The following is a 10,807-nucleotide window of genomic DNA, read 5'->3' on the forward strand; positions in this document are numbered from 1 at the left end:
CCAAGATGTTGCTGAAACAGGTGTGGTTATGAGAAGAGGCAGTTTGTTTTCTATGGAGCGTGGCAGACTGCGACGGGATGACAGAGGTTTATAAAATTATGAGGGGGTATAGATAGAAGTAAACTTTCTTCATACCAGAGGTACCTGAAACCAGGGGTAAGGTAATGAGTAAGAGCTTGGAGTTTCAAAGTTTAGAAAGAACTGCCAGAAAATGTGGTGGAGACAGGGACTCTCACACATTTAAGAAGTATCTTGATCAGGGCTTCCGAACCTGGTGTCCACAGACCACTTGGTTAGTGGTAAGGGTCCATAGCATAAAACAGGTTGGGAACCTCTGCTCTAGACCTACTTGAATTGTCAAGCTATGCATCCAAGTGCTGGCATTAGCATGGATGGTCAGTATGTATAGCATGGCTCAAAGAGGAAAACTCTGTGTTGTAAGACTCTATGATGAGCAACTTTAGGATTTCCTTGCAAACATACTGTAAAGGTAGTACAGCTTTGCTCAATGGTTTGCTGTATTCCTTCAGCAATTGCTCCTATGCTGGACTCTACAAAGGTGTAATCTCCACTGCAGAAGGTGAAGAAAGTCTCTCAGCCCTTTTATGAATACCAGTATTAGCAATTCCCCTAAATAGATCATCATCATCATTATGTATTGTGTCATATGACATAGGCAACTGTGGTCCCATGACCATGATTGTTCTTGGTAAATTCTTCTACAGAAGTGGTTTGCCATTTCCTTCTTCTGGGCAGTGTATTTACAAGGCAGGTGACCCCAGAAATTATCAACACTCTTCAGTGATTGTCTGCCTGGCATCAGTGGTCGCATAACCAGGACTTGTGATATGCACCAGCTGCTCATGTGACCATCCACCACCTGCTCCCATGGCTTCATGTGACCCTGATCCATTGGGTCAGAGGGTCTAATCAGATGTTACATCTTGCCCAAGAATGACAGAGGGTAGCTGAGAGATAGAGTGTCTTACACCTCCTTTGGTAGAGACAGATCCCCACCCTGCTTTTGGTCTTAATAGAACCTTTAGTAATTTTAATGTCCTCGTCTCAATGATCCTTCTCAGTAACAAAGAGCTTGATCACCCTTTGTGTTGTCAAGTATTTGTAGACATCTACTAAAGGTGCAATATACCACCTTGACACTATATCGTTCCGTCCTGCTGCTTTGATATTTTGAAGCACTCTTTTTCAGTTTTACTGTTCTATCTTATTAAGAAACTGGTGCTGAGGAATCAGACTGATCAGCATTCTGTCCATCTTTAGATTGACCTCTGAGGAGCAAAACTCAATCGATCTGATAATATAACCCAGCACCTCATTTACTTTTTTTACTGCCACCATGCATGTTTAGGCATTGTCAGTGGCAAAGCTCATTCAAAAGTCAACTTAAAGCAGTAAAGTTAATGGATAATGTGATCTGCAAAAGCCCAAATTGGATGCTGGGCTCAATACATTATTATCAGTCAGTTTTCATAGATTGGGAACATTTCTAACGTTATTGTTTGGGTAGGTTTTATTGCATTAATGTGCTGTATGCCTCTCACAAGTTTAGCTAAATGCAATGTTTATTATCTATATAGCCACTTTTTTAAAGTCTATTTACATATTGGGCCTGAAGTTAGTGCAATCTGAGATATTGAGTTTGACATTTTACTGCTGTCCTCAGCAATTTTTGCCCTTATTTTGCCGAAAGTGTGCGCTGCCGACAGCATCACAGAGCATCAATGACCTTGCTGTTTTGAAACAACTAAACTATACCTTTCATCAACAAGGTTTACAAATCCAAAAATAAATGATCAAGAAGTGTATTAGAATACTAGAATTCAACATTAAATCAGGCGTAGAAAAAGAGCAACAAGCATGTTTGCAAGAGCACTGCACCAATAATTCTGGTTCAATCATGTCTGCTGGCTGTGATTTCCACGTTCTCACTGGGACCATGTAACTTTCCTCTTGTTGCTCTGCTTTCCCTCCCGTGTCCCAGACTTTAGAAAGGTCAGGAACAGGTCGAAACACGGTGGCAGCCCCAGGCCCAGTGGGTATCGATGTGACAGGCTCGGGTCTTAGATCGAGGAATGACCCGATGTTTGGATGAGTTAAATGCCAGGCCAGAAAGATTGAAAAGGCAGGGTGTTGTCACCAGAGGGGAGGGTCAGGCTCGTCTTGCTCATTTACTCCACTCTGCACTGTACAGAGGCTGCTCTGGGCCTCCTGTCTGTGGGCTGTGTGCTGTACAGAGGCTGAGGCCGTGGGCCTCCTGTCTGTGGGCTGTGTGCTGTACAGAGGCTGAGGCCGTGGGCCTCCTGTCTGTGGGCTGTGTGCTGTACAGAGGCTGAGGCCGTGGGCCTCCTGTCTGTGGGCTGTGTGCTGTACCGAGGCTGAGGCCGTGGGCCTGCACCGACTGCTCTGGGCTTCATGTCTGAGGACTTGCTTTTGTCCTAAATGCAATTTGCTTCCTTGTATAGCTTGCACAGTTTTTTTTTCTCTCTACACATTGGTGGTTGGTTGGTCTTTTTCATGGGTTCAATTGGTCTTCTTTATTCTGTGGCTGGGCTGCCTGTAAAGAGACATATCTCAAGGTTGTATAATACGTACACATTTTGATAATAAATGTACTTTGAACTTTGAAAATGTACAAGTTGGTCAGTTAATTGACCAATGTATACTACCCCTGGTGTGTAGATGAAAAGTTGAACCTAGAGAAAGTATTTGGGACTGTGAGCAGTATACAAGTGTACACATCGGAGCAGTGCAAAAATTATGCTTGATATTCACTGTTTCTATGATGCAACTCTCATCTGTCCACAAAGAGTGAAACAAAATAAACACTTTTCAGAGTTGTTATCTTCAACCTGGGAAGGTAAGATTTCCCATATTTAAGTTTCTGCATACAATCTTGTTCTCAAGCCTTTACTAACTTACCTCTAAAACAAGGCAAAACATAAAGGAAATAATCACCACTTCACCTGGGCAAGGAATAAATGCCAGCCAGGATACTGGAAGGAGTTCTTACCGTGCTTTGAACAATCTGCCTGAATGGTTTGGTAGATAAAGTGTCAGTTTCACTTTTAGTATGAGAAGGTCTCCAATAATGCACATCATCAACCTCAATGCTTAATTGCTGCTAAATCTCAGCTTCAGTCATGTCTGAAAAGAAACACTAATTAAATAGCCCATAAAAAAATAGTTGCCGTATAATTCACATCAGTATGTGGACAACCATGAGCAGCTTTCTGACGTGGAATTAAACAATCCTGTAACTTCGCTCTCTGTACTGGGTTATCTGGCCAGATATTGCAAGGGTCTTGACCTTTTATTTCAAGTTTTTAGAATATGTTCGAAGATTCAAAGGTTCATTTAATTTTAGAGAATGTATACAGTATACAACCTGAAATTCTTACTCTTCACAGACATCCACGAAATGAGAAACTCCATAGAATGCACGATAGAAACAGCGAATCCTCGTTCACGGGATTGATATGTGAGACAGAAGACACTGATTACGGATAAGCATATCAATCATTTATTTACAAACAGTAAAAGATTCAAACAAATATCTAAGTCCTCCAAGTTAACAAACTACAAAACTAAATATTCAACAAACAAATAGTTAGCTAAGAGGGCAAGCAGATATTCCAGAACACACTTTCCCAATGGTTCTGAGAAACGTGCCGAGGGCACAAAGGAAAGAGAGAGAGAGAGAGAGCCTCCTGCACGTACGATTCTTACGCCCCAGAGATGTCTGAAACTGGACACCAGTGCTGTGGCATACAAGGCAACCAATGAGTAAGAGCTATTACAGGTTTCAAACAGGCCAGCTGGTGACTGGCTTGATGGAACCTTTTGACCAACAAGTAAGCTAACTACCACATTATACCTCGAAGCCCCCTTTCACACAAGCAGCAGCAAAAGCTTTGAACTCCCCCTCCCCCTACCAACACCAGCAGAGGCCCTGACAGCCCCCTACCCTCTCACCATGCATCAACAGCAGAGGCACCAAGGAATCCTTGATTGAGTGTCCATCAAAATGATAGTTTACAAACCTGCATTTTGGTATCTCAGACAGGTAAGGGAAGGTAGATCAAGTAACTTACAGTATTGTGCAGAAGTCTTAGGCACATATATATAGCTAGGAAGCCTCCGACTGTACTGCAGTAATTTTATGTATTGCACTGTACTGCCTCTGCAAAATGATGTATGTGGGTGATGATAAACCTCATTCTGATATGGGTCTCTTTTGTAGGAAGGGGGCAGGGAGAGGAGAATCATAACTGGGAAAATGGAAAGGGAGAAAGGAGGATGTGGGAAACACCAAAGAGACATTTGTACTGATCAATAAACCCATTGCTTGGAATCAAATGACCTTGCCTGGTGTCTCAGAGCTAGAGGTGTCTGCACACGCATCACCCCCCCCCCCCCCCGCCCTTGACATTCCTTCTCTCCCACCTGTTCCGCACCCCTCCTGTGGTGTTCCACCCTCGCAATTCCCAAAATCCATTGCTCGCGTCAGATTTACAAACTCACTCTTTCCTCCACATTGACGAATACAGTACTGTTTGAATGTCTTAGGTACCCTAGCTATATATGTTTCTAAGACTTTTGCACAGTATTGTGCACAGCACTGTCGTAGCATAAGAACAGAAGTTCCTTGAACTGGATTACATCAGGTTTAGAATGATAATAAGATTTGAGGACGCGGCATCCTGCAGCGCTGTAAGAGTTAATGTTTTCCGAACATCTTTGTGCTTTTAGACTCATTATTTATGCAATGTGGTAAAACAGACATTTAAGTGAAAGCGTTTAGTCTGTAATAGCTCCAGATCTGTTATTTATGTAATTGGTCTTGGGACTAATTACAGCTCTTGGCCCCGTGAATCAGCAGAATTCAAACAACGAGTAAGAAAGCAAGCCCTGCATGTCGCTCTGTAAAGGATGCTGAAGATGAAAATATTTTCAAGTGAACTGTATAAATAGGATACTCAATGATTTGAGATGAGTTCCTTCATAATTCACTGTGACTTCAAACTTTGTGGACCATTTGTCTTCCCTTACTTGAGGAACAGAATGGAACAATGCTGATTGAGCATTCTGCATGTTTTAAATGGTTTAAAAGATTAATAATCATTTATAGTATGGTGTAATAGGGGGTGCAGAGTATTGGTATGGTAAATACAAAGTAAAATTACAGGAAGTTTGAAGATTCAAAGGTTAGTGTATTATCAAAGTATGTATGGAGTATACAATGCTGAGATTTGTTTTCTCCAGATAGCCATGAAACAAAGAAAACCATGGACCATGAAAACACACACACACACACACACACACACACACACACACACACACACACACACACACACACACACACACACACACACACACACACACACACACACACACACACACACACACACACACACACACACACACACACACACACACCACCATCAACCCCCAAACCCCCTTCAACTGCACCAAAAAGCTGTCAAAGCGTAACAAGAACGTCAATCTGCAGTCACTCACCCCTGCACAAACAAGTACCAAAATGCAACAAGAACATCAACCCCAAAAGCCCTCTCCCCAGCACAAAAACTAACAAAACACAACATCAACCCCCAAACTCCCTGAACAGGAAAATTAATGGGATTTAGTGGATTTTGTGGAAACTGCGATTAATGCTTTATGAGAGATGGATACTGACTTATCTCTTTTGTGTGTAACTGGAGTGCACTTGGCAGGTTAAAGTCACTGATCCAAATTCCATGTGACAAGCACTAGTCATATCCAGCCCAGCAGACCTCTGACTCAGTGCTGCCGCTGTGGAAGATTTTGCTTTTTTACGGTAGCTGTTCCCAGAGAGCTACATTTGAATCATTAGAAATGGTGAAGCCTGTTCATGCTTGCCAGTAAATATTAGTTATGTCCTCCTACAACTATTCCATAATGTTACAAGCTGGTTAGCGTCAACATTCAGTGGAATATCATCAAACTCTTGGCACTTTGCTTTTGTAGTGATTGTGTAACAACACACATTGTTTGTTGCTAAGCACACAGATAGTTCAGGATTTTTTCTGTGGAAGTTTAACATTGTCATGTTTCAACATTTTCCTTCACACTTCCTTTGAAAAAGAGAAATAAACAGAGATCCCCGCAGATTTACATAAAGGTGGTGTAGTTAGAACAAATTCATGCAGGCAAATGACAGAAAAAGATGGCTAGCTGAAGCAGGTTTAAAATTAGCACAGATGATATAACACCTGAGACTGAAACAGGATTTATTCATAAAGCAAATCATCTCAACAAGGAAATTTTGTCTACTTTGTACAGGGGTTCCCAAGCACTGTTCCCTCTAAGGTGAGCACATGTGCGCACACATGCATCCTTTGCTACTAGCACACAGATGAATCTAAACTGCGCACAAAAGGTTGTCACCCTTTACCTTGTTGGCACGTTAAGTGTATTTCACAATCGTACACGGTCACATTTCCCTTTCCAGTTTCTGATGTGGAAGGTGTTGACAATGTGGAGCTTGTGATGATTTGTCTGCAGAATTTAGAACTTGCTTACTTACATGGTTTTTATTGAAGAAATTATTCAGTGCGCACATGTTGTCGTCACTAGGCAAAAAAAATTGCACAGCTCAAGATTTTTGTGCACACTGGTTATTACAAATTACAGGAAACATTGTTCCCACCTCTTTTTATGCTTTCGACCCTCACCATTAACCGAGGCATCCCCCTGGCACCATTAAGTAGCAAGTTTTTCATAATGACATAGCAAAGGACACAAGGACAGAAAATGGGCATTGCTATACCTCTTCTAAGCATTTAACAAGACCCAAATTCAGAGAGCAAACATTCATATGCTATAATGCTTTACAAAGTCCCAGAATCTGACTGCCAGATTGTTCTGCAATTGATATAACTCCCTGAAGCATGAACCAGATTTCTTTGGTGTTTCTACTTACTCTGTAATGCCACTGGCAATTTAGGGCCGCAATGAATGTCCTCCATCTCTGTCGGTACAGAAGTATACTTCACTGTTGTTTCTCTAACAATTGTTTTTGAATGGTCAGCGTTGGTAGTCCTGAGCTGAACCCCAGAACCTAGAGGACTGGTGGACCACTCTTAGACTGGCCTCTACCCTTTGACCTGTTTGGCATGGGTGACCCTACCACAAGGCCCTGACTCCAACCAACATAGGTCTTAGTGTCAGTGAAGCACGCAAAACTCTGAGCCATGATAAAGTTGGCAAAATGGACTGTGTCTGCAATATGTTCCATCCATAAAGTGTTCCTTGTGTAGATCACTCCAAGAGTAGTGTCCAAACTGAAGGTCCCTCCAATCATGAAGGACAATAACACAGGCCAAGGAAACACCACTAGACAAGGTTCCTTTCCAGCACGTGACAGTTTCTTCATGTGAAGAACTGTAATGACTCAGGAAGGCAGCCCACCGCCGTTCTTACTAGATCACTTAAAGAATATTTAACTCCGGCTTTGTCAGCAACATCCATAATACTTAGAAATGTTGAAGTTCAGGTTTATTGTCATTCCACTATATGCATGTATACAGAAGATACCTAATAAAGTGACCACAGAACGCGTGTGGGAATGCATTGACATGTACACTGGGCACTAGATCATGTTTAGTCATTTCAGAATGGGAGGATTAAGCTGATACTGCAGCAGGCTACTTAGAAAACAAGAAGGGGTGGCACAGTTGTGCAGCGATTAGCACAGTTCTCTACATTACCAGCGATTCAGGTTCAATTCCCATCGCTACCTGCAAGGAGATTGCACGTTCTCCCTGGACCACATGGATTTCTTCTGGGTGCTCCGATTTCCTCCCTCAGACCAAAAATGTACTAGTTGGTAGTTTAGTTGGTCATTGTAAATTGCCCTGTGATTAGGCTAGGGTTAAATCCTAGGATTGCTGGGCTGTGTGGCTTGAAAGGCCGAAAGGGTCTATTCCACACTGTATCTCAACTAAATATAAAAACAAAACAACATTCCTCAGCGACCGACGTGCAAAACACAGTACACATATCAAGATTTAAGGTTGGCTAACGTCATTTCCAGTACACATTGTAAAGGAGAACAAAATAATTATTACTTGGGATCTGATACTGCACAAAAAACACAATAAGATAAAGAACACAGTAATAAAAAACAAAATATAAGTACAGAAGATAGCTTATATACATACTGTAGATTGACTGTATGCACCACAGGAAATTATGAAGTTGTGGTGGTGGGGAATGTTGAGGGTATGTTAGAGGTTGGAGCTGTTGATCAGCCCTGGAAAAAATAACTGTGTTTGAGTCTGGTGTTGCTGGTTTGGATGCTATGTAGCCTCCATCCTGAAGGGAGAGGGACAAAGAGTTCATGAGCAGGGTGGGTGGGATCCTTCATGATATTGCTGGCCTCTTTCCTGCAGCTTTCTGTAAACGTATGTACTTGATGGCTGGTAGGCACCACCACCTGCACATACAGCACGTAAAATAATATTAGCACAATAATATTAACAGATAAAAATAAGTATTCTATAGATGTACAAGTGGACATAAAATGTGTTTACAACATATAGTTAAATATATAGCAGTATTGTTGCGACTGGTGCTGTCATCAATAATGTGTCCTAGATGCTCAGAAGTCTCACAGTCCGGGGGAAGAAGCTGTTACCCAGACTAACAGTTCTTGTACTTAGTGCATTTTGCCTGATGGTAGGAGGTCAACAAGATGATGGAGTGGATGGGAGAGGATGGAAGAGGTCCTGATGAAAGAAATGTACTTTAGATTCTCTCATTGGGTTGGAACATGGGAGCTCTGAGGTTGTCCTAAAACAGAGAATGCTAGAAACCTCAAGCAGATCAGGCAGCATCTGTGGGGAAAGCAATTAATATTTCTCATCAAAGATTCAAAGTACATTTCTAAACAAAGTATGCATGCAGCATACAACCCTGAAATTCATCTTCCCCACAGTCATAAAGCAAAGAAGAACCAAAGAGAAACATCAAACTTCAAACCACCCCCCCATGCACCAAAAGAAATTCAATAAGTTTCAGTAAGTACGTTTAATGTCAGAGAAATGTATACAATATACATCCTGAAATTCTTTTTCTTCGCAAACATCCATGAAAACAGAGTGCCCCAAAGAATGAATGACAGTTAAACGTTAGAACCCCAAGCCCTCCCCAGCTACCCCTCCCATACAGAAGCAGCAGCATGGCAATGACCCCCCCACCCCCCAACAGCAAAAAGCATCAGCTCTCCCCGCCGGGCACTCAAGTGTGCAGCAAGCATCAATAAAGATGCAGACTTGCAGTACCCCAAAGACTACTCATTCACCCAGTAATTCAACATACCACAGGCTCTCTATTTCCCTAATAAGGGAAAAAGAGGTGTCCCAGTTTCACAGCAAGAGGAAAGACATAATAAACAACTTACTACTTTTCGGTGTTACAAGTCTGTTGTGTTGCTTTTTCCAAACGCTGTACCCAGAGAGTCAGCCCCAGAAAGACAGAGCTCTTCAGATACAGAACCCACAGTAGCTAGCCCACTGCTCCTGATGTTCAGATACACAACCCACAGCAGCTAGCCCACTAGTCCCGATGTTCAGATACACAACCCACAGCAGCTAGCCCACTACTCCCGATGTTCAGATACACAACCCACAGTAGCTAGCCCACTACTCCCGATGTTCAGATACACAACCCACAGCAGCTAGCCCACTAGTCCCGATGTTCAGATACACAACCCACAGTAGCTAGCCCACTACTCCCGATGTTCAGATACACAACCCACAGCAGCTAGCCCACTAGTCCCGATGTTCAGATACACAACCCACAGTAGCTAGCCCACTACTCCCGATGTTCAGGTACACAACCCACAGATCTTCAGATACACAACCCACAGCAGCTAGCCCACTACTCCCGATGTTCAGGTACACAACCCACAGTAGCTAGCCCACTACTCCCGATGTTCAGATACGCAACCCACAGCAGCTAGCCCACTACTCCCAATGTTCAGATACACAACCCACAGATCTTCAGATACACAGCCCACAGCAGCTAGCCCACTACTCCCGATGTTCAGGTACACAACCCACAGTAGCTAGCCCACTACTCCCGATGTTCAGATACGCAACCCACAGCAGCTAGCCCACTACTCCCAATGTTCAGATACACAACCCACAGATCTTCAGATACACAGCCCACAGTAGCTAGCCCACTGCTCCTGATGTTCAGATACACAACCCACAGTAGCTAGCCCACTGCTCCCGATGTTCAGATACACAGCCCACAGTAGCTAGCCCACTACTCCCGATGTTCAGATACACAACCCACAGTAGCTAGCCCACTACTCCTGATGCTCTGTGTTCTCCTGTGATGCTTCAGACAGGTGAACAGGCCTAGAATCAGCACGTCGCCAGAGCCAGAAAAATCCGGCGCCCTGCAGGCGTGCTAGGCCTTGTCCTTGCGATATTAAAAAGTGGCCAGTCATGAGGCCCTGGGAGCAGGTCCCATTCCAGCAAAGAACTGAAGTCAGAGTGTAACTCCAGGTCAGGGTCTTCAAAAAAACCTTGAAAAGGGAAAAAAGAGATATCAAGGATAGAAATAGAGCTGTTTCCGAAGATGCAAGCAAAGCAGTCGCCTTTTAGTGCTATCTCCACTTCACTCCAGCCTTCTGCAAATGGCAACAAAATAAAACAAGCAAAAACATAGAATATAAAACACAAAATGAAAAGGCACATTTCAGTTCAGTTCAGCTCAATGTTCATTATCTGCAAAC

This window comes from Hemitrygon akajei, chromosome 14 (genome assembly GCF_048418815.1).
Source record: "Hemitrygon akajei chromosome 14, sHemAka1.3, whole genome shotgun sequence".
Taxonomy (NCBI): Eukaryota; Metazoa; Chordata; class Chondrichthyes; order Myliobatiformes; family Dasyatidae; genus Hemitrygon; species Hemitrygon akajei.